Source organism: Phyllobates terribilis, unplaced genomic scaffold (assembly GCF_046119375.1).
Source record: "Phyllobates terribilis strain yellow unplaced genomic scaffold, ASM4611937v1 Scaffold_1__5_contigs__length_1240528914, whole genome shotgun sequence".
In the NCBI taxonomy this organism is placed as follows: domain Eukaryota; kingdom Metazoa; phylum Chordata; class Amphibia; order Anura; family Dendrobatidae; genus Phyllobates; species Phyllobates terribilis.
In genome coordinates, this window is record NW_027362761.1 from 878,827,605 (window position 1) to 878,851,856 (window position 24,252).

Here is a 24,252-nt window from a genome sequence, read left to right on the forward strand (position 1 = left end):
TCTGAAAAAATATTTGGCCTTCTAGCTGTGTGTGGGACTTGTTGTATTAGTCCATCTATACTGACCTCCATCAGGTTGCAAACTGAATATATTTTTTTCTGCATCTACCTCTGAAGAAATATTGGGCTTCTAGCTGTGTGTGGGTCTTGTTCTATTAATCCATCTATACAGACCTCCATCAGGTTGCAAACTGAATATAATTTTTTTCTGCATCTAGCTCTGAAAAAATAGTTGGCCTTCTAGAAGTGTGTCGGACTTTCTCTATTAGTCCATCTATACTGACCTCCATCAGGTTGCAAATTCAAAATAATTTTTATCTGCATCTACAGTACCTCTGAAAAAATATTTGGGCTTCTAGCTGTGTGTGGGACTTGTTGTATTAGTCCATCTATACTGACCTCCATCAGGTTGCAAACTGAATATATTTTTTTCTGCATCTACCTCTGAAAAAATATTGGGCTTCTAGCTGTGTGTGGGACTTGTTGTATTAGTCCATCTATACTGACCTCCATCAGGTTGCAAACTGAATATATTTTTTTCTGCATCTACCTCTGAAAAAATATTGGGCTTCTAGCTGTGTGTGGGACTTGTTGTATAAGTCCATCTATACTGACCTCCATCAGGTTGCAAACTGAATATAATTTTTTTCTGCATCTAGCTCTGAAAAAATATTTGGCCTTCTAGTAGTGTGTCGGACTTTCTCTATTAGTCCATCTATACTGAACTCCATCAGGTTGCAAATTAAAAATAATTTTTATCTGCATCTACAGTACCTCTGAAAAAATATTTGGCCTTCTAGCAGTGTGTCGGACTTTCTCTATTAGTCCATCTATACTGACCTCCATCAGGTTGCAAATTCAAAATAATTTTTATCTGCATCTACAGTACCTCTGAAAAAATATTTGGCCTTCTAGCTGTGTGTGGGACTTGTTGTATTAGTCCATCTATACTGACCTCCATCAGGTTGCAAACTGAATATATTTTTTTCTGCATCTACCTCTGAAAAAATATTGGGCTTCTAGCTGTGTGTGGGTCTTGTTCTATTAATCCATCTATACAGACCTCCATCAGGTTGCAAACTGAATATAATTTTTTTCTGCATCTAGCTCTGAAAAAATATTTGGCCTTCTAGCAGTGTGTCGGACTTTCTCTATTAGTCCATCTATACTGACCTCCATCAGGTTGCAAATTCAAAATAATTTTTATCTGCATCTATAGTACCTCTGAAAAAATATTTGGGCTTCTAGCTGTGTGTGGGACTTGTTGTATTAGTTCATCTATACTGACCTCCATCAGGTTGCAAACTGAATATATTTTTTTCTGCATCTACCTCTGAAAAAATATTGGGCTTCTAGCTGTGTGTGGGACTTGTTGTATTAGTCCATCTATACTGACCTCCATCAGGTTGCAAACTGAATATATTTTTTTCTGCATCTACCTCTGAAAAAATATTGGGCTTCTAGCTGTGTGTCGGACTTTCTCTATTAGTCCATCTATACTGACCTCCATCAGGTTGCAAATTAAAAATAATTTTTATCTGCATCTACAGTACCACTGAAAAAATATTTGGCCTTCTAGCTGTGTGTGGGACTTGTTGTATTAGTCCATCTATACTGACCTCCATCAGGTTGCAAACTGAATATATTTTTTTCTGCATCTACCTCTGAAAAAATATTGGGCTTCTAGCTGTGTGTGGGTCTTGTTCTATTAATCCATCTATACAGACCTCCATCAGGTTGCAAACTGAATATAATTTTTTTCTGCATCTAGCTCTGAAAAAATATTTGGCCTTCTAGCAGTGTGTCGGACTTTCTCTATTAGTCCATCTATACTGACCTCCATCAGGTTGCAAATTCAAAATAATTTTTATCTGCATCTACAGTACCTCTGAAAAAATATTTGGGCTTCTAGCTGTGTGTGGGACTTGTTGTATTAGTCCATCTTTACTGACCTCCATCAGGTTGCAAACTGAATATATTTTTTTCTGCATCTACCTCTGTAAAAATATTGGGCTTCTAGCTGTGTGTGGGACTTGTTGTATTAGTCCATCTATACTGACCTCCATCAGGTTGCAAACTGAATATAATTTTTTTCTGCATCTAGCTCTGAAAAAATATTTGGCCTTCTAGCAGTGTGTCGGACTTTCTCTATTAGTCCATCTATACTGACCTCCATCAGGTTGCAAATTCAAAATAATTTTTATCTGCATCTACAGTACCTCTGAAAAAATATTTGGGCTTCTAGCTGTGTGTGGGACTTGTTGTATTAGTCCATCTATACTGACCTTCATCAGGTTGTAAACTGAATATATTTTTTTCTGCATCTACCTCTGAAAAAATATTGGGCTTCTAGCTGTGTGTGGGACTTGTTGTATTAGTCCATCTATACTGACCATCATCAGGTTGCAAACTGAATATATTTTTTTCTGCATCTACCTCTGAAAAAATATTGGGCTTCTAGCTGTGTGTGGGACTTGTTGTATTAGTCCATCTATACTGACCTCCATCAGGTTGCAAACTGAATATATTTTTTTCTGCATCTACCTCTGAAAAAATATTGGGCTTCTAGCTGTGTGTGGGACTTGTTGTATTAGTCCATCTATACTGACCTCCATCAGGTTGCAAACTGAATATATTTTTTTCTGCATCTACCTCTGAAAAAATATTGGGCTTCTAGCTGTGTGTGGGACTTGTTGTATTAGTCCATCTATACTGACCTCCATCAGGTTGCAAACTGAATATAATTTTTTTCTGCATCTAGCTCTGAAAAAATATTTGGCCTTCTAGTAGTGTGTCGGACTTTCTCTATTAGTCCATCTATACTGACCTCCATCAGGTTGCAAATTAAAAATAATTTTTATCTGCATCTACAGTACCTCTGAAAAAATATTTGGCCTTCTAGCAGTGTGTCGGACTTTCTCTATTAGTCCATCTATACTGACCTCCATCAGGTTGCAAATTCAAAATAATTTTTATCTGCATCTACAGTACCTCTGAAAAAATATTTGGCCTTCTAGCTGTGTGTGGGACTTGTTGTATTAGTCCATCTATACTGACCTCCATCAGGTTGCAAACTGAATATATTTTTTTCTGCATCTACCTCTGAAAAAATATTGGGCTTCTAGCTGTGTGTGGGTCTTGTTCTATTAATCCATCTATACAGACCTCCATCAGGTTGCAAACTGAATATAATTTTTTTCTGCATCTAGCTCTGAAAAAATATTTGGCCTTCTAGCAGTGTGTCGGACTTTCTCTATTAGTCCATCTATACTGACCTCCATCAGGTTGCAAATTCAAAATAATTTTTATCTGCATCTACAGTACCTCTGAAAAAATATTTGGCCTTCTAGCTGTGTGTGGGACTTGTTGTATTAGTCCATCTATACTGACCTCCATCAGGTTGCAAACTGAATATATTTTTTTCTGCATCTACCTCTGAAAAAATATTGGGCTTCTAGCTGTGTGTGGGTCTTGTTCTATTAATCCATCTATACAGACCTCCATCAGGTTGCAAACTGAATATAATTTTTTTCTGCATCTAGCTCTGAAAAAATATTTGGCCTTCTAGCAGTGTGTCGGACTTTCTCTATTAGTCCATCTATACTGACCTCCATCAGGTTGCAAATTCAAAATAATTTTTATCTGCATCTATAGTACCTCTGAAAAAATATTTGGGCTTCTAGCTGTGTGTGGGACTTGTTGTATTAGTTCATCTATACTGACCTCCATCAGGTTGCAAACTGAATATATTTTTTTCTGCATCTACCTCTGAAAAAATATTGGGCTTCTAGCTGTGTGTGGGACTTGTTGTATTAGTCCATCTATACTGACCTCCATCAGGTTGCAAACTGAATATATTTTTTTCTGCATCTACCTCTGAAAAAATATTGGGCTTCTAGCTGTGTGTCGGACTTTCTCTATTAGTCCATCTATACTGACCTCCATCAGGTTGCAAATTAAAAATAATTTTTATCTGCATCTACAGTACCACTGAAAAAATATTTGGCCTTCTAGCTGTGTGTGTTGGACTTGTTGTATTAGTCCATCTATACTGACCTCCATCAGGTTGCAAACTGAATATATTTTTTTCTGCATCTACCTCTGAAAAAATATTGGGCTTCTAGCTGTGTGTGGGTCTTGTTCTATTAATCCATCTATACAGACCTCCATCAGGTTGCAAACTGAATATAATTTTTTTCTGCATCTAGCTCTGAAAAAATATTTGGCCTTCTAGCAGTGTGTCGGACTTTCTCTATTAGTCCATCTATACTGACCTCCATCAGGTTGCAAATTCAAAATAATTTTTATCTGCATCTACAGTACCTCTGAAAAAATATTTGGGCTTCTAGCTGTGTGTGGGACTTGTTGTATTAGTCCATCTATACTGACCTCCATCAGGTTGCAAACTGAATATATTTTTTTCTGCATCTACCTCTGTAAAAATATTGGGCTTCTAGCTGTGTGTGGGACTTGTTGTATTAGTCCATCTATACTGACCATCATCAGGTTGCAAACTGAATATATTTTTTTCTGCATCTACCTCTGAAAAAATATTGGGCTTCTAGCTGTGTGTGGGACTTGTTGTATTAGTCCATCTATACTGACCTCCATCAGGTTGCAAACTGAATATAATTTTTTTCTGCATCTAGCTCTGAAAAAATATTTGGCCTTCTAGTAGTGTGTCGGACTTTCTCTATTAGTCCATCTATACTGACCTCCATCAGGTTGCAAATTCAAAATAATTTTTATCTGCATCTACAGTACCTCTGAAAAAATATTTGGCCTTCTAGCAGTGTGTCGGACTTTCTCTATTAGTCCATCTATACTGACCTCCATCAGGTTGCAAATTCAAAATAATTTTTATCTGCATCTACAGTACCTCTGAAAAAATATTTGGGCTTCTAGCTGTGTGTGGGACTTGTTGTATTAGTCCATCTATACTGACCTCCATCAGGTTGCAAACTGAATATATTTTTTTCTGCATCTACCTCTGAAAAAATATTGGGCTTCTAGCTGTGTGTGGGTCTTGTTCTATTAATCCATCTATACAGACCTCCATCAGGTTGCAAACTGAATATAATTTTTTTCTGCATCTAGCTCTGAAAAAATATTTGGCCTTCTAGCAGTGTGTCGGACTTTCTCTATTAGTCCATCTATACTGACCTCCATCAGGTTGCAAATTCAAAATAATTTTTATCTGCATCTACAGTACCTCTGAAAAAATATTTGGGCTTCTAGCTGTGTGTGGGACTTGTTGTATTAGTCCATCTATACTGACCTCCATCAGGTTGCAAACTGAATATATTTTTTTCTGCATCTACCTCTGAAAAAATATTGGGCTTCTACCCGTGTGTGGGACTTGTTGTATTAGTCCATCTATACTGACCTCCATCAGGTTGCAAACTGAATATAATTTTTTTCTGCATCTAGCTCTGAAAAAATATTTGGCCTTCTAGCAGTGTGTCGGACTTTCTCTATTAGTCCATCTATACTGACCTCCATCAGGTTGCAAATTCAAAATAATTTTTATCTGCATCTACAGTACCTCTGAAAAAATATTTGGGCTTCTAGCTGTGTGTGGCACTTGTTGTATTAGTCCATCTATACTGACCTCCATCAGGTTGCAAACTGAATATATTTTTTTCTGCATCTACCTCTGAAAAAATATTGGGCTTCTAGCTGTGTGTGGGACTTGTTGTACTAGTCCATCTATACTGACCTCCATCAGGTTGCAAACTGAATATATTTTTTTCTGCATCTACCTCTGAAAAAATATTGGGCTTCTAGCTGTGTGTTGGACTTGTTGTGTTAGTCCATCTATACTGACCTCCATCAGGTTGCAAACTGAATATATTTTTTTCTGCATCTACCTCTGAAAAAATATTGGGCTTCTAGCTGTGTGTGGGACTTGTTGTATTAGTCCATCTATACTGACCTCCATCAGGTTGCAAATTGAATATAATTTTTTTCTGCATCTAACCCAGCCAATAGTTTTGACCTAATACCACAGTTTGGCCACTCAGCTCTGCTCGGTTACCATCCATTGTTTTTTTGTGCAAACAACTACAGAGTTGTGAATTAGTTAACCACCAAAATGAGTGGAAAAAGGCCTGCTGCTGGTGGAAAGGGGAATAGGCGTGTTGGGAAGGGGAAAAAAGGTTGTGTCCGTGGGGTAGGTGTTAAAGCAACAGTGACATCTGCAGAAGAAAGACCATCTTCCAGCCAAACTAAAATGTCTACTTCTTTTAGCGGACAATGTGATAAGATCCCTTTCTTACGGCCACGCCAATCGCTACAAATTCCAGATGAGGCACAAAAACAGCAGGTGCTTCAACGGATATCAAGTGCTCCTTTAAGTGGGCTCTCCTCCACATCAACTTCAACATCACAAATACTCCAGTCCTCAAAGGTGTCACCCAAATCGCACTTGCTTCCTCACAGCTCCCAAATCTCCAGCTGCCCATCTGAGTATGAGGTAGAACAGATGGTTGAGTCTGCAGAGCTGTTTACTCATACTATAGCCTGGGAATCAGAGGTCGACTCCAGCGCTTCTGTGAATCCAGACGAGGAAATGATCTGCACTGATGCCCAGAATCTTTATGAGTCGGATCCAGGACCAGACGCAGAAGGTTCTGACCATAATGTAGACCCTCATTCCCAAACTGTAACTCCTGTTGGTGGAGACAATGAGGAAGACGATGATAAGACTCAAATACCTGATTGGAGCGACAACTTTAGTTTTTTGTCAGGGCAGGAACAGGTTGGCTCTGAGGACGACGGGTGTGATAACACACAGGGTGATGATGATGAGGTTGGAGATCCCACTTACTGTCAACCCACAGTCAGCCAAGAGATGAGGTCAGCAGAGGAGGTGGAGGAAGATGCTAGTGACGACGAGGTCAGGTTGCGCCTTCCTGGACAGAGACGTCGTACTGGAAGCACGTCAACAACTGCATCCTCAAACACAACTTTGCCTCTCACCACAAGTCGTGGTGGCTCTTCAGGTCGCATGGGTGCTAAGCCTTGCATAGCCTGGGCATTTTTTCAGATCGATAAAGATGACCCAACTCGTGTTATCTGTAACATTTGTCAGCAAAAGCTAAGTAGAGGCCAAAAAATACATAGTTTGAGTACTTCATGCATGAACCGGCACATGGACATGAAGCATAAGTTGCAGTGGGAAGCTCAGTGTGCTACAATGCGGCCTAGCCGGCCGGGCCAACCACCGTCTGCCATATCTTGTGCATCCGCGGCCTCTTCATCCTCTGTGACTGGGGGGACATCAGTCACACCTGTTTTGGGGCGCAGACCTGCCACCTCTTTACCCGCAACAGCCAGCGTGATTGGCAGGTCATCATTTTCTTTGGAGGTGGTAACAGCAGCTGGTGTTGAGCGCTGTCCGACATCGATAGCACCACCTTTGGATCAAGGCAACCTAACATGTCCGCCTGCATCTTCCTCACAGACCGGCAGTTTGCCGGGGACACCCTTATCAACCCCGTCTAAGCACAATAGCCAGCCCTCGGTCCCTCAGATGTGGACAAGTAAAAGACCATTTCCTCCTAGCCATGAGAAAGCTAAGAGGTTGAATTTCACCATCTGCAAGCTCTTGGCTACAGAAATGCTGCCTTTCCGCCTGGTGGACACAGAGGATTTTCGAGACCTTATGTCCGTCGCAGTGCCCCAGTACCAGATGCCCAGTCGGCACTACTTCTCAAAGAAAGGTGTGCCTGCGCTCCACCAGCATGTCGCACACAACATCACCGCTTCTTTGAGAAACTCTGTGTGTGACAGGGTGCATTTCACCACAGACACTTGGACGAGTAGGCATGGACAGGGGCGTTACATGTCGCTGACTGGGCACTGGGTAACTATGGTGACAGCAGGACAAGGGGCTGCTGTCCAAGTCTTGCCGTCCCCACGAGTTGTGCGTCAATCCTCTTTATGTCAAAGTTCCTCCACTGCTTCTGCCTCCTCAACCTCCTCTCGGTCTTCCACCTGCACCCAAAGCCTGTCTGGTCATGCCACAAGCTTTCTAACTGCGCAGAAGGGATCCTGCACACCTCCTTACTATGCTGGCAGTAGGGCTCAACGTCATCAGGCGGTTTTTACTTTGAAATGTCTGGGAAATGTGAGTCACACAGCTGAGGAGTTGTGGTCAGCTCTGGAGAACCAATTTCATGAATGGTTGTCTCCACTGGACCTGAAACCAGGGAAGGCCGTGTGCGACAATGCTGCAAACCTGGGTGCGGCCCTTCGCCGGGGCAATGTCACACACGTGCCTTGTATGGCTCACGTGTTGAACCTGGTTGTCCAGCAATTTTTAGCCCACTATCCCAGACTAGATGGCCTTCTGCAGAGGGCACGGTCGCTGTGTGCTCACTTCCGCCGTTCGCATCCCGCAGCTCAGCGACTTACATCTCTACAGAAGTCGTTGGGCCTGCCACTTCACCGGCTAAAATGCGATGTGCCTACCCGGTGGAATTCAACTCTGCACATGTTGCAGCGACTGTGGCAGCACCGACAAGCCCTGGTGCAATACGTTCTGACGTATAGCCTGGGCCAACGAGATTCAGAGGTGGGGCAAATCACGCTGGAGGAGTGGTCTCAGATCAGGGACCTATGCACCCTTCTGCACAGTTTTGAAATGGCGACGAAGATGTTTAGTGCTGACGATGCCATTATCAGCATGACTATTCCGGTGATTTACATGCTGGAGCACATGTTAAACAGAATTCGGAGTCAGGTGGTGGCACAAGAGGAGGTGGAGGAAGTAGAGGAGGAGGAGTTGTATGCGGAAGGGCTAACATCTGCAAGGTCCAGATGGTCGGCAGCACCAAGGCGGCAGGCATGTGAGGGTGGGGGAGATGGTTTTACCAGGGCGCATGGTAGCAGCCAAACTAGTGAGGAAGGTGCAGGAGCCCAGGAAGAAGTGGAGGACGTACTGATGGAAGACTCATCAGATGAGGGAGACCTTGATCACATTTCTGTTGTGCGAGGTTGGGGGGAGAGGACAGAGGAAGGAAGCATGATTGTTACCTCGCCACCAACACAACAGGGACTTGGTGCTCCTGGATGCGCAACACACATGAGTGCCTTGTTGCTGCACTACCTGCAACATGACCCTCGAATTGTGAGAATTAGAAATAATCATGACTACTGGGTTGCCACACTGTTAGATCCCCGGTACAAAAGTAAATTTGCAGAAATTATTCCTGCCATAGAAAGGGATGCACGCATGCAGGAGTATCAGCAGAGACTGTTGCAGAATCTTACATGTGCTTTTCCACAAAATACCAGTGGTGCACGTAGTGAATCTCACAGTTCCAACTTGCCAACCGTGGGACCGTCAAGTGTTCAGCACTCAAACCGTAACAGAACCACAGTATCTGCTGGTAACATCAATTTTGCGGAATCATTTCACCACTTTTTTAGCCCATCCTTTGCAAGGCCACAGGAGACAAGAAGTCTGACACATAGTCAACGCCTAGAGACGATGGTACAGGAGTATCTCCAAGTAAACATTGAAGCCACGACTGTGTCACTGGACCCTTGCTCTTTTTGGGCTTCCAATCTGGATAAATGGCCGGAGCTAGCCACTTATGCCTTGGAGATCTTGTCATGCCCCGCAGCCAGCGTTCTGTCTGAACGTGTGTTCAGCGCTGCTGGTGGTGTGCTGACAGATAAGCGCACGCGGCTCTCCACTGATAATGTAGACAGACTCACGTTCATAAAGATGAACAAATCATGGATCCGAAATGACTTTTCTACCCCTGTGTCATCCTGGGGAGAGTAAAAGCTTGATGATTGGTTAAAATCACCCTACCAACCGTTTTAAGCTTTCAAATTACTAATCATGTTTATCTGTATCTTGACTGGAAAATAATTTGGGCTTTGTAGCAGTGTGCAGCACTGATCCTATTAGGCCATCTATAATAAGCTCCACCAGATTTAAAATTAAAAATAATTTTTAGCTGCATCTAGCCCGGAAAATAATTTTGGGGCTCCGAGATGCGCAAGACACATAAGTGCCTTCTTGCTGCACTACCTGCAGCATGACCCTCATATTGTCAGAATTCGAAGTAATCATGACTACTGGGTTGCCACACTTTTAGATCCCCCAAACTTTTCGATCAACCTTTTCATTTTAATAAAGACCAAAAAAATGGTCATTTTTGAAATTATAAGCATTAGCAGGTTGTTAGAAACTGAAATCAAACAGTTTTCAACTCAAAACTTTATTGTAGGTGATGTTACATTTTCACATAGGACCCCTTGTTCGAAAGGAGCTTCTGAACTCTCTCGTCCATTGAATTTGTCAGGTTTTGGATGGTTTCTGCTTCAATTGTTTTGCATGAGGACAGAATACCCTCCCAGAGCTGTTGCTTAGATGTGAACTGCCTCCCGCCATCATAGACACTCCTTTTAATGATGCTCCAAAGGTTCTGAATGGGGTAGAGGTCAGGGGAGCATGGGGGTCACACCATAAGTTTGTCCCCTTTTATGCCCATATCAAGCCAGAGATGCAGATGTTTTATGTGCAGCATGAGATGGTGCATTATCATGCAGAAAAATGATCTTGCTGTGAAATACACGGTTCTTCTTCTTGAACCATGGCAGGAAGTGCTGTTTGAGAAAATCCACATACATTATGGAGTTCATCTTTAGCGCCTTCAGGGATCCTAAAGGATCCGACAATCTCTCTCCCCATGATTCCAGCCCAAAACATTACTCCACCTCCTCCTTGTTGGCGCTGTAGCCGTGTTTGCGTGGGGTGTCCATCAACCAGCCATCCTCCACTCCAGCCATCTGGACCATCGAGCGCTGCACGGCACTCATCCGTGAACAAAACAGTTTTGAAATCAGTCTTCATGTAATGTTTGGCCCACTGGAGCCGTTTCTGCTTGTGTGAAGTGGATAGAGGAGGTCGACAGGATGGCGTATGCACAGCTGCAAACCTCTGAAGGACCCTGCATCTTGTTGTTCGGGGGACGTTGGAGGCACCAGCAGCTTCAAAAACTTGTCTGCTGCTATGACAAGGCTTTCTTGCCGCTGCTCTTTTAACCTGACGTAATTGCCTGTAGGAAAGAGTCCTCAATTTGCCCTTATCAGCACGCACACGTGTGTACTGTGAATCAGCTACATACTTCTTGATTGCCAAGACACTTCATCCTGATCATCGCACAATGTTGATTGTAGTCATGCCTTGACCTAAACACTCCACAATTTGTTGCTTCTCAGCAGCCGACACATCCTTTTTCTTTCCCATTTTGGCAGAAAATGTAGGCTGCTTAATAATGTGAGAGAGCCTTCTTAAGTAGTCTTGCCTTTCATTGGACACACCTGCCAAACTAATTAGCACAGGTGTCTGCAATTGCTTACAGTGATATAAAGAGCCCTGACACACATCACCATCAATGAGTTTAACTGACAAACAAACAAATTCTTCCCTTATCACTCCTAAACACTTTTTGCATAATAATTTGGAACGCAGTGTACATGTGCTTTTCCACAAAACACCAGTGGTTCACGTAGTGAATCTTACAGTTCTAACTTGCCAACCGTGGTCTGTATGGAATTGTTCAATAAAGGGCCCAAAATTAAGATAACATAGATGGGAGAGGTCTCTATGAATAGGAATTCCTAAGTATTTGATACCCTGTGAGGGCCAGGCAAAGGGAAAGTTGGACTGGATGGAATCCTATATGGATTTGGGGAGGGAGACATCGAGGGCCTCAGACTTCGCTGCATTGATTTTAAAATTTTACCATGTAACAAAGTGATCTATTTCAGCCATAACAGCAGGGATGGATATATGTGATTGAGTGATATATACTAGGACATCATCAGCAAATAGAGAGCACTTGTACTCGGTGCCTCCCACCTCAATCCACCTAATATTGGGGTTATGGCGAATTGATGAGAGCAGGTGCTCCGTCACTAGGATGTATAAGAGAGGGGACAGAGGACATCCCTGCCTTGTCCCATTGGTGATTGTGAAAGGTGATGAAAATGTTCTGACGCTCCCCCTGGGCCTTGGGACACCCGGAGCCGGACCCTTTTTGGTGGATGCTGGTGGTTGTAGTCTTCGTGGCGGCGACCCGGTTCCGTGGCTCAGGGCGGTCAAACCAGTGGCGGAACTATTTATGTGGTTTTGATGTTTAAATGTCCGACTACGCCACCCGTGGATTGCGGTCAGAGTGAACCGCCGCTACAGGGCAGACCGCTGAGGCTGGTGTTGTGGGTGCAGCAGAGCGTAGCATAACTCCCCACGGGAGGAGTATAGCCTCAGGGCAGTGTATGCGGAGGATGGGGGTGATGGTGCAGGGCAGCAGCAGTAACGACACGGAGTCAGTGATGCAGTCCAGGGCCTTTACTCACAGTTCTTATTATCCAGACCACGTCTGCAGGTAACGGCTGCCCACGTCGTACTGTGCTCACCAGGTGAGGGGCTCAGACAACTCCCAGATAACTTTGGAGCACTTCACAGGACCCCCTTTGTGTGTCCTTTGTCTGGCCTTTCTTACCAACACTTCTGTCCGGCTGCCTCGGGCCTCCTCTTGGTAAACTTGACACCAGTTTCCCTGACCCTATGTGGTGCCTTCCTAGCGGGTGTAGCGAGGGGCTGCGCCACATAAAATGTCAGAGCCTCCGGTTTCTAGCTGAGGGTCGTTTCCTGCCTCCACTAGTTCGGGGACCGGTCTCCCCCTTTGGCCTGACCCCTCCACGCAGGTGGATTCGGGCGTGCGGTGGCGACTCGCCCGTCCGCACCCCTGGGATCCCTTCATTCCTCGTTCCTGGAGCCTTCTCCACTCCTCTTCCTTCCTTCTCCCTCTTCCAGGCCTGGGCCTCTGTTACTAGGCCCGCCTCCGGAGCAGAGCTCATGCAGAGCCCCTGCTCCCTGCCACTTCTGCTCAGACTTCTCTGCACTGATCTAAGATGGTGCCCACCTTTTATACTCCCTTCTCAATGCACCCAGGAACTGCTTCCTCCCTGCTCCTGCACTACAGGGTTCCCCTTCCTCAGTGTTCCCTCCCCCCACTCCAGCCAGGGACAGGGACTGTCGTGCCCATCTCAGGGGCATATTGGTCACCCTGCCCCACGGCAATGTGGTGTAATGCATGCAGGTGTCGGGTCCTGATCCACACTCCATCCTTACCTGAGAGTGAGATATCACACCTCTGGGTGAGGTGCAATACGTCTGTAGCAACTGAGCCCTCAGGGTGCTACAGTTCCATCTATCTTCAGCCTAGGTGACGTATTGCGATACAGGGCCGTGATTTTGGCTATAAAGGGTCCCCTAGACCCCTACCCCAAGCTTTTTAAGAGAATCATATATGGCGTGCCAGGAGACTCTATGGAATACTTTCTCAGCATCCAACGAGAGTATCTAATTACAAATTTTTAACTGCATCTAGCCCAGGAAATACTTTGTGCCTAGTAGCAGTGTCTGCTAGTCAGCGGATTATCCCGGCTGTTAAGCAAGCTTCACCACCTGTAGTTTAGACACTTAATTTTTTCAAAGGAAATGCTTCGGGACCATGGGATACTTAGTGAAGAGCATCAGGAGGCACCCCAAGGCATAGGGGCTGGGACTGGCAGTAGGATGCCTTGCGGTGGACAGCCGAGCTCGATCCTTATAAAAGCTTTTTAACTGCAGCAGCTTTAGTGGACGCTACTGGAGCTGGAATTACCGCGGCTGCTGGCATGAGACTTGCCCTCCAATAGATCCTTGTAAATGGATTTAAAGTGTATTCATTCAAATTAGAGAGACAATTTAAATTAAAAAGCTTAGAGCTGCCTCCACCACAGGGGGGCTCGCTCGACCCACCAGCGGACAGGCACCAGTATTGGGAGAGGGGGGCTGGCCGTCAGGGTTCACCGCGGCTCTGGCACAAACCCGGCGACACGGAGGTGGCACGGGCAGGAGCGGACTGGCCGTGTCGGCTTCTCACTTTTTGGATTTTAGAAGGGCATGACATGCCTATATCTGTGTCTCCCCCTCCTTTTACTCCTCCACCTCTTTTATTTTCGCATGACTATATGTACTTGTCACTTTTCCATGTGTTAGTTATGTCTTCTGAGCAGTTTGTCAGCTTTTGGACACCTTTGAAGGTGTTTTCTATGTGTTTCTATGTGTTTTTGTTTGCCTGCCATTGGTTTTAACGGTGTTCGAAGGTGTTCGACGAACAGTTCGACGAACAGTTCGGCGAACACACGGGTGTTCGACGAACCGAACCGAACTCGAACACTACGGGGGTGGCTCAACACTATTCTCCATCTCCTCTAGCATCATGTATTTCAAAGGCTGACAGACTATCTCTTCCAACAAATCAACTGGAAGAAATTGTTCTAGTGTTTTATGTTGCATAGCTCCAAGGGTGCTGTGGGTTAGAGGACTATCGGGAAGAACAGAAAACGATTTAATTGACAGATTGGAAATTTCGCTCTGCACAATATTAACTGCTTTGGTGGCGGAGAAAGTGTACTGAGCAGAACACTGACTTCAGCTGATGGTGTCACTGTCAAAGGCTATCTCCTTCTGCTGTGATTGAGATGAGTGATGGGACATATATTCCATTATGCCCTCCCATGTTCCCCACTTAAACACTTGCCAGAGGCAAAGGAGATCAAATGGTGGTACAGTTGCAGACAGCAGTATCGGTGGTGTGGCTGCTGGTAGCAAGTAAGAAAATCACATAAATGAAAATAGGAATTTCTTTTAACATGACACATTTGGGTTTTGCATATAATTTGGATACAAGTATAATGTTTAATTAATTTTTATACTTTGGTACTAGTGATGAGCGAGCACTAAAATGCTCGGGTACTTGTTGTTCGAGTCGAGCAAATTGGAATGCTTGAGTGCTCAGACCGAGTAACGAGCCCAATGTAAGTCTATGGGAAACTCGAGCATTTTTCTGGCGGCTTTCCCCGGCGTTATGCAGAGGGCATAAAAATTGGCCAAATCGATGGGAACAGTGCTCATATGACATTGGATCAGCATGGGGAAGACCCCTGGAAGCATTTCAGATGCCCAGGTCACTGCTGTCAACAATATTGTCAGAGGTATTATGCCACTTTTACGGACTCACAATAAAAAATGCAAAAACAAAACCAAAATGGATTTTTCTGGGTAAAATGTTAAGGAACATCCTTTCCAGGATAATAACTTCAATTTAAGGCAAAATAAATAACCAAAAACAAAACTGCTCCTCCACATCTTGGGCTATGTTCACACGTAGCGTTTTTGATACGTTTTTGCACTTTTGCATTGCTTTCAACCAAGACAAATGCATTCACTGGGAAATGTCATTTTACAACCTTATCTAGCCATGTGGTGTGTGACACATCATCAGACACATGCATACAGTGCTTAAAAGACATGGGAACAGCATGGGGAAGACCCCTGGAAGCATCTCTGACACCCAGGTCACTGCCTTAAAGTGTGCCCATCACAAGTGATCCTTGGCGCATGCAAAGATGCCTCTGGCGTTGCAGACTTGCAACACTGTCCATGTCTTTGTCCCAGAGCAGCGTTCAGTTGTCCCTACCCCATTCCTTGGAATGCAAGCGCAAGTATGCAGCCAGCCACCCACCCACCCACAGGCTGCAATACTATACTGCTGACAGCTGCTTGCACTTGAAATATGGCCTTTTTAGACTCGTAGAGGTGGAAGTAGTCCACAACCTTATGGTGGCGGCAGCCGGGTATCCATAATCGGTCCCCAGCCGCCACTATTTGTCCCGGTGTCGTCTCCGCCTTCCACAAGCACGGGTCGTACAATATTACCCGTGCCCTCCCCAGTGCACTTACTGGGAAGGACCGCCTAACCACAAACACGTGGACAAGTGAATGTGGCCATGGACGGTACGGAGCCAGTCCACAGCTTGTAGGTGAGTTGTATTTCACCATAGCCATATTTTTTAGCTCTGTGAAAGGACTGACTTTTGAGAAATCGTATCTACTCCAGCTGTCATTTCTCCCAGGAAGTCCTCTAATGCAGCTTGGCGCATAAGCAATGGCAACTGCCCGTCCAACATCAGCTCACACTTGTCGGTAGTGATTCGACACACAAACATCTTTCTTTGCCCTTTAATTTCATGACTACAGAGTTGAGCAATGGCCTGATCTGCAATGCGGTTTCAGAAGTAACATGCAATTAAGCACATCCAATCCACATTAAAAAACCAGCCATAGACTGTCTGGGAACCTTCCCACACACTTTTCTTAGCCAGGGCTGTTTTTCGGCAGGGTAGGACGGGCCAACCGGAGAACCGGAGACTCCTCCGGTGGGCCCTGGCTTCTCCATCGGGAGAGTTCATATTGCCGAAGTGAGGCCATGATGACGTTGGAGGCCAACATTTGCTTCGTTTTCTGTTACTTGGAATGCAAGCGCAAGTATGCAGCCAGCCACTCAACCACCCACAGGCTGCAATACTATACTGCCAAATTTTTGACAGCTGCTTGCACTTGAAATGTGGCCTTTTAGGCTCATGGAGGCGGAAGCTTTTCACAACCGCATGGTGTCCATACTCGGTCCCCAGCCGCCACTATTTGTCCCGGTATCGTCTCCACCTTCCAAAAGCAAGGGTCCCTAAACATTACTGCTGGTACTTTTCTGTGGGAATCTTTTTACCTCCTACCAGCCTGTAATATTTCCAGTGAACTATGGTACGATGCCATGGTATTAGCACTGCCCCCAGTACCAGTAGCGAAGCCATCCCCAATTTCCTTCTCAGGAATTCTATTTGGTAGACTGAGTGGCTGCCCAAATACATTAGTTTCTCACAAAGGAGCTGAAGATAGAGTGGCAGTAGGTGCAAGTTTCTCCAGCCTGTTAGATATCAGAGGGTGAACAGCAGCACATTGGCTCAGTGGTTAGCACTGAAGCCTTGCAGCGCTGGGATCCTGGGTTCAAATCCCAGCAAGGACAACATCTGCAAGGATTTTGTATGTTCTCCCCCTGTTTGTGTGGGTTTCCACCTCAGTAAAAAAGGAGCCAGAAAGTGTTCGGGAACCTTCCCACACACTTTTCTTAGCCAGGACTGCTTCTTGGCAGGGTTGGACAGTCCCACAAGAGAATCCTCTGGTGGGCCCTGGCTTCTCCATCAGGAGAGTTCATGATAGCGCAAACTTTGCAGCAGCTATGGGGCTCTTGAGGGGGGGAGAAACTTGAGAACTCAGAATCAAATCCTCTGGTGGGCCCAATGTTTTTCAGTTTGAAACTGCTTATCAGTGGGAGTTGTATTTCACCACAGCCATATTCTTTAGCTCGGTGAAAGGACGTCACCAGATTCCGCCCATTGTCACACAAGACCATGCCTGGCTGTATGTTTAGCGGTCAGAGCCACAGATCAGGCTGCTGTGTTGCAGCTTTCAAAAACTCTGCAGTGGTGGGCGGTTTGTCACCTAAGTATTAAGCATGTTATCTTCAGCACAGCCTGTTGCCGCTTGGCCAAGGCAGTGGTGGAGCTCTTTCAGCTTGTGACTGATGTGGTCATTTCAGAGATGAAAGCCGAACTGGAGGAGGAGGTGCAAGAGCTGAACAATGTGATTACATTGAGGTTACATTGGCGACTTTGGTTTTTATATTAAAGAAAGATCCTACTGTGTTTTTTTTTTTTTTTACGTTATTTTTTAAGACAAATGCTTTCACCGGGAAATGTCATTTTAATATTTTACAACCTTATCTGGCCATGTGAGGTCTGACACATCATCAGACACATCCTGTTTCATTTATGATGGAGGAACTCTGAAAGTCACAAAGCCTATATTTATAGGGCCATCAGGCGGCCCTTACTATTCTTAAAGGGCGAGCAGTCGGCCCTCGCTATTGTTAGAGAGCCATCAGCCGGCTATGCTTTGTTGTTCCCATTATTAATGAGTGGATCTCCTATACTGTTATTGCATATGCATTGAATGTAAGGGCTGCCAAAAATTTGGATGCAACCCAATACCCCTTTGAAGAGACATAGAGGAGGGTCTCAGAAAAAAAATGTTCCCTTTATAAAGGAGCGGGTCTCTTATAGTGGTAAAGCCCATGCTGTGACTGCAAGGGCTGACAAAATTTGGGAAAAACCCCACTAACAATTTAGACACATAGAGCAGGGCCACAGTAACGACATATTCCCATTTGAAAGGAGAGGGTCTCCCATAGTGTTTGCCTATGCAGTGAACCAAAATTTTGGAGGAACTCCACTGCCCCTTGCAAGAGATGTAGAGGTCAGAGAGCCTCATAAAAACAATGTTCCCAATATTAGGAAGTGGGTCTCCCATAGCATTTGCCTATGCAGTGAAGCAACGGCTGCCAAAAATTTGGAGGAACTTCAATGCCCCTTGCAAGAGAAGTAGAGGTCAGAGAGCCTCCTAAAAACATTGTTCCCATTATTAGGAAGTAGGTCTTCCATAGTGTTTGCCTAGGCAGTGAAGCAACGGCTGCCAAAAATTTGGAGGAACTCCAATGTCCCTTGCAAGAGAAGTAGATATGTTGATATGGTACATATGGTGGTGATATGGTGGTGGAGGATGAGGATGCGGTCACGGAGGAGGACAAGAACAAATAGACAAAATCAGGAAGCGTATACCCATGTCTGAGTGTGAAGACAGAGGTGCATGGGAATAGAGTTAGACCTCCCCAAAAAATAGACTGTATTTGAGTTTATGTTACACTGCTATCAGTTGGTGGTGTTGAGAATTCTGACCCAATCTAGCCCTTCTTCATTTTTATAGGAGTCAGCCTTTCAGCAATTTTAGTTGACAGACGGATGATGCTATCAGTTATAATTCCACCGGCGGGACTAAAAACTCACTCTGACAAAACGCTGGCAGCAGGGCAGGCCAGAACCTCCAAGGTGTAGAGAGCCAGTTCATGGTACATGTCCAGCTTGGATACCCAATAATTATAAGGCATAGAGGAATCACGGATGACGTTGGTATGGTCGGCAAGGTACTCCCTCACCATTTTCCAAAACTCTGCACTCCTTGTGAGAGTACCCTGCACCTCAGGGCCTGTGCGATGGGAGGGTCTGAGAAAACTATCCCAGAACTTTGACAGTGTTCCCCTGCCTCTGCTGGATTGCATTTGTGGCTCTCGCGCCTGTACTCCTTGGTTGTCCAACAAACTGTGACCTCTGCCGCGAGCGTTTTCAGATGAGAATTTTTTTAATAATTCCGCAACAAGGGTCTTCTTGTACTGCACCATTTTATTAGGCCTGTCCTGCAAGGGAATAATAGACATAAAGTTCTCCCTGTAGTGTGGGTCTAGAAGTGTCACCAACCAGTAATGACTGTCACCCAAAATTTGGACAACGCGAGGGTCATGGAAAAGGCAGCGTAACATAAACTCAGCCATGTGTGCCAGACTGCAAAGAGGCAAGACTTCCGTGTCCTCACCAAGAGGATGACTGACCATGCTTTCCTCCTCATCCTTCTCCTCTTCCTTCTCCTCCTCCTCCCTGTCCTCAGGCCATCCACGCTGAACAGACGGTATGACAGTTGTGCAGGTAGTACCGTCTATAGCGCAGGAAACTAGCTCCTGTTCTTCCTCCTCCTCCTATTTCTCATTGTCACCCAATCCACGTTGGGATGAGATGAGGCTGGGCTGTGTGGAATCACCCTGTATGGTTCCTTGCTCCATCTCATCATGCTCCGCCTGCAATTCGTCCTCTTTAATTGAAAGCAGAGAGCATTTCAGAAGACAGAGAAGGGGGATGGTGATGCTAATTATGGCATCATCGCCGCTCACCATCTTGGTGAAGTCCTCAAAGTTTTGGAGGATGGTACAGATGTCTGACATCCATGTCCACTCCTGAGGTCTTATGTGTGGAGTCTGACCTGAATACCGACGGCCTTGTTTATGCTGGTAGTCAACAACTGCCCTCTTCTGCTCACAAATCCTTCCCAACATCTGCAATGTAGAGTTCCAATGCGTGGGAACATCACACACCAGTCAGTGAGTTGGAAGCTGCAAATGCTGATGAAGCACGGCAAGGGAGGTGGAAGCTGTAGCTGACTTTCTAAAATGGGCACACAGGCGGCATACTTTGACAAGCAGATCTGGCAGATCCGGTTAGGTTTTAAGAAACTGCAGAACATGATTAAGCACATTGACCAGGCATGGTACGTGTGTGAGCTCACCTCAGAGCCGCCTCCAGGTTCCGGCAATTGTCACACATGACCATGCCTAACTGTAGGTTCTGCGTTGTCAGCCACAGATCTGCCTGCTCTTTCAGAGCTGTCCACAACTTTTCAGTAGAGATGAGAGGTGTTCGACTAGAACTGTTCGCCAATCTCAAATTCGAGCTGTTTTGGGCGGTGTTCGAGTTGTTCGACGAACCCGAACGATTTGCAAAAAATTCGGCTGTTCGAGGTTATGTTCGATAACTGATCATGCACCAAAAGCGTGTCCTGCATGTCAGGCGCTATTTAGAGCACCAATCATGCAGGGATTGTCTGCGAGTCACTGTAATGCCACAGCCATGGTGGTTGTGGCATTACAGTGGTTGCCCAAAGCGATGGGAACAGTGCTCACAGTGAAACATGGAAAGCCGGCAATTCAGCAGCGGCATACACCGGTACCCGACAATTTAGAACAGAAAGAATAGAGCTTCACACATAGATTAGATAGATAGAAACATGTCAGTCATATATATATGAAGTACAGTGACAGTGTTGGTTACTGTACTTGTCATTTAGTGTAAAGGATTTATTAAAAAAAATAATAGTGTTTTCATGCACCGTCTCTTTAAAAAAGCCGGCCGGCATTTCAGCAGCGGTACCTGAAAATTTAGAATAGAAGGAATAGAGCATCACACATAGATTAGATAGATAGAAACATGTCAGTCACATATATATGAAGTACAGTGACAGTGTTGATTACTGTACTTGTCATTTAGTGTTAAAATAAAGGATTTATTTAAAAAAAAATTGGCGTGGGGTTCCCCATAATTTTAGTCTCTAGCGGAGGTTAAGCAGACGGCTGGGGCAGATGTTTGAACCCTGGGAAGGGGTAATACCCACGGAGCTTCCCAGGCTACTAATATCAGCCCACAGCTGAATACCTAGCCTTTAGCTACTAAAATGGGGGACCCCCCCAAAAAAATGACGTGGGGTCCCCCCTATTATAAAAGCTAGCAAAGGCTAGGCAGACAGCTGGGGGCTGATATTAATAGCCCAGGAAGGGTGCCATGAATATTGGCCCCCTCCCAGGCTAGAAACACCAGCCGTCAGCCGCCCCAGAAATGGCACATCCATAGGATGCGCCAATTCTGGTACTTAGCCTCGCTCTTCCCACTGCCCTGTAGAGGTGGCAGTGGGGTAATAGGGCTGGGGTTAATGTGTGCTTATAATGCCAGCTGACATCAAGCCCAGGTTAGTAATGGAGAGGCGTCTATAAGACACCCCCATTACTAACCCCATAGTCAAAGTTAATAAAAACCACAAACACCATGAATAAAGTCCTTTTCAGCCGAAGCCAAAGATCTACTGCAATAAAAGTAAAATAATAAAGCAACATCATCCTTACCTTTCCATGGTTCCCACGACGGCTTCAGCTCTGCTACATTCACATGACAGGCTGGATCGCAGCAGAACGCTGCCATCCAGCTTGCCATGCCGCACACACTGAGAAGCGCAGGCATGCTTGCGCTCTTCAGTGTCTCGCTGTGACGGCATAAAGATGAGCTGAGGTCATGTCCAATGAACTCGGCTCACCTCAGGCACGTCACTGACAGCGTGGGAAAATTCTCCTGCACTCAGCGCTTCAGCGTGAGAATTCTCCCACGCTGTCAGTGACGTGCGTGAGGTGAGCTGAGATCATTGGACATGAGCTCACCTCATGCACGTCACTGACAGCGTGGGAGAATTCTCACGCTGAAGCGCTGAGTGCAGGAGAATTTTCCCACGCTGTCAGTGACGTGCATGAGGTGAGCTGAGTTCATTGGACATGAACTCGGCTCATCTCGATGCCGTCACAGTGAGACACTGAGGAGCGCAAGCAAGCCTATGCTTCTCAGTGTCTGCGGGATGACAGGCTGGATGGCAGCTTTCTGCTGCGGTCCAGCCTGTCATCTCGATGTAGCAGAGCTGAAGCTGTCCTGGGAACCATGGAAAGGTAAGGATGATGTTGCTTTATTATTTTTCTTTTATTGCAGGAGATCATTGGCTTCAGCTGGAATGGGCGTGATGGTAAGTATGGTTTAATTTAGAACAATAAAGAATTGTGTGTTTATTTCAATTAAAGGACTTTTTTCTGGGTGTTGTGTTTTTTTTAAATACTTTACTAGAAATTCATGATGGTCATGTCTAATATCGGGCTTAGGGCCAGCTGATAATGCCAAGATGGCCCTAATCCCTTTATTACCCAGTGAGCCACCGCACCAGGGCCCTGGATGAGTTGGGTACAGCGCCAGAAGATGGCGCTTCTATGAACGTGCCATTTTCCGGGGTGGCTGCGGACTGCAATTTGCAGCGGGGGGGGGGGGGGGGCCAGAAAGCTTGGGCCTCCCTGCGCTGCAGATTCCAGCCCCCGGCTGCCTAGTTGTACCTGGCTGGACACAAAAATAGGGCGAAGCCCCACGTATTTTTTTTCTTAATTATTTCATGAAATTCATGAAATAATTAAGAAAAAAAGGGCTTCCCTATATTGTTGTGTCCGGCCAGGTACAAATAGGCAGCTGGTGGTTGGGGGCAGCCCGTTCCTGCCTGCTGTACCTGGCTGGATACAAATATAGTGCAAAGCCCCACGTCAATTTTTTTTAAATAATTTCCTGAAATAATTTAAAAAAAATTGAAGTGGGGCTTCGCACTATATTTGTGTCCAACCAGGTACAGCAGGCAGAAACGGGCAGCCCCCAACCACCAGCTGCCTAATTGTACCTGGCCGGACACAACAATATAGGGAAGCCCTTTTTTTCTTAATTATTTCATGAATTTCATGAAATAATTTAAAAAAAAATACGTGGGGCTTCGACCTATTTTTGTGTCCAGTGAGGTACAACTAGACAGCTGGGGGCTGGAATCTGCAGCGCAGGGAGACCCAAGCTTTCTGTGCCCTCCCCGCTGCAAATTGCAGTCCGCAGCCACCCCGGAAAATGGCGCGTTCATAGAAACGCCATTTTCTGGCGCTGTACCCAATTCATCCAGGGCCCTGGTGCGGTGGCTCACTGGGTAATAAAGGGGTTAGGGCCAGCTTGGTATTATCAGCTGGCCCTAAGCCCGAAATTCATGGGGTCACGCCAATATTAGACATGACCGCCATGAATTTCTAGTAAAGTATTTAAAAAAAAACACAACACCCAGAATAAAGTCCTTTAATTGAAATAAACACACAATTCTTTATTGTTCTAAATTAAACCATACTTACCATCACGCCCATTCCAGCTGAAGCCAACGATCTCCTGCAATAAAAGTAAAATAATAAAGCAACATCATCCTTACCTTTCCATAGTTCCCACGACAGCTTCAGCTCTGCTACATCGAGATGACAGGCTGGACCGCAGCAGAAAGCTGCCATCCAGCCTGTCATCCCGCAGACACTGAGAAGCGCAGGCATGCTTGCGCTCCTCAGTGTCTCGCTGTGACGGCATTCAGATGAGCCGAGTTCATGTCCAATGAACTCAGCTCACTTCATGCACGTCACTGACAGCGTGGGAAAATTCTCCTGCACTCAGCGCTTCAGCGTGAGAAATCTCCCAAGCTGTCAGTGACGTACATGAGGTGAGCTGAGTTCATTGGACATGAGCTCACCTCATGCACGTCACTGACAGCGTAGGAAAATTCTCCTGCACTCAGCGCTTCAGCGTGAGAATTCTCCCACGCTGTCAGTGACGTACATGAGGTGAGCTGAGTTCATTGGACATGAGCTCACCTCATGCATGTCACTGACAGCGTGGGAAAATTCTCAAGCTGAAGCGCTGCATGCAGGAGAATTTTCCCACGCTGTCAGTGACGTGCATGAGGTGAGCTGAGTTCATTGGACATGAACTCACTTCATGCACGTCACTGACAGTGTGGGAAAATTCTCACGCTGAAGCGCTGAGTGCAGGAGAATTTTCCCACGCTGTCAGTGACGTGCATGAGTTGAGCTGAGTTCATTGGACATGACCTCGGCTCATCTGGATGTCATCACAGCCTGACACTGAGGAGCACAAGCATGCCTGCGCTTCTCAGTGTCTGCGGGATGACAAGCTAGATGGCAGCGTACTGCTGTGGTCCAGCCTGTCATCTCGATGTAGCAGAGCTGGAGCTGTC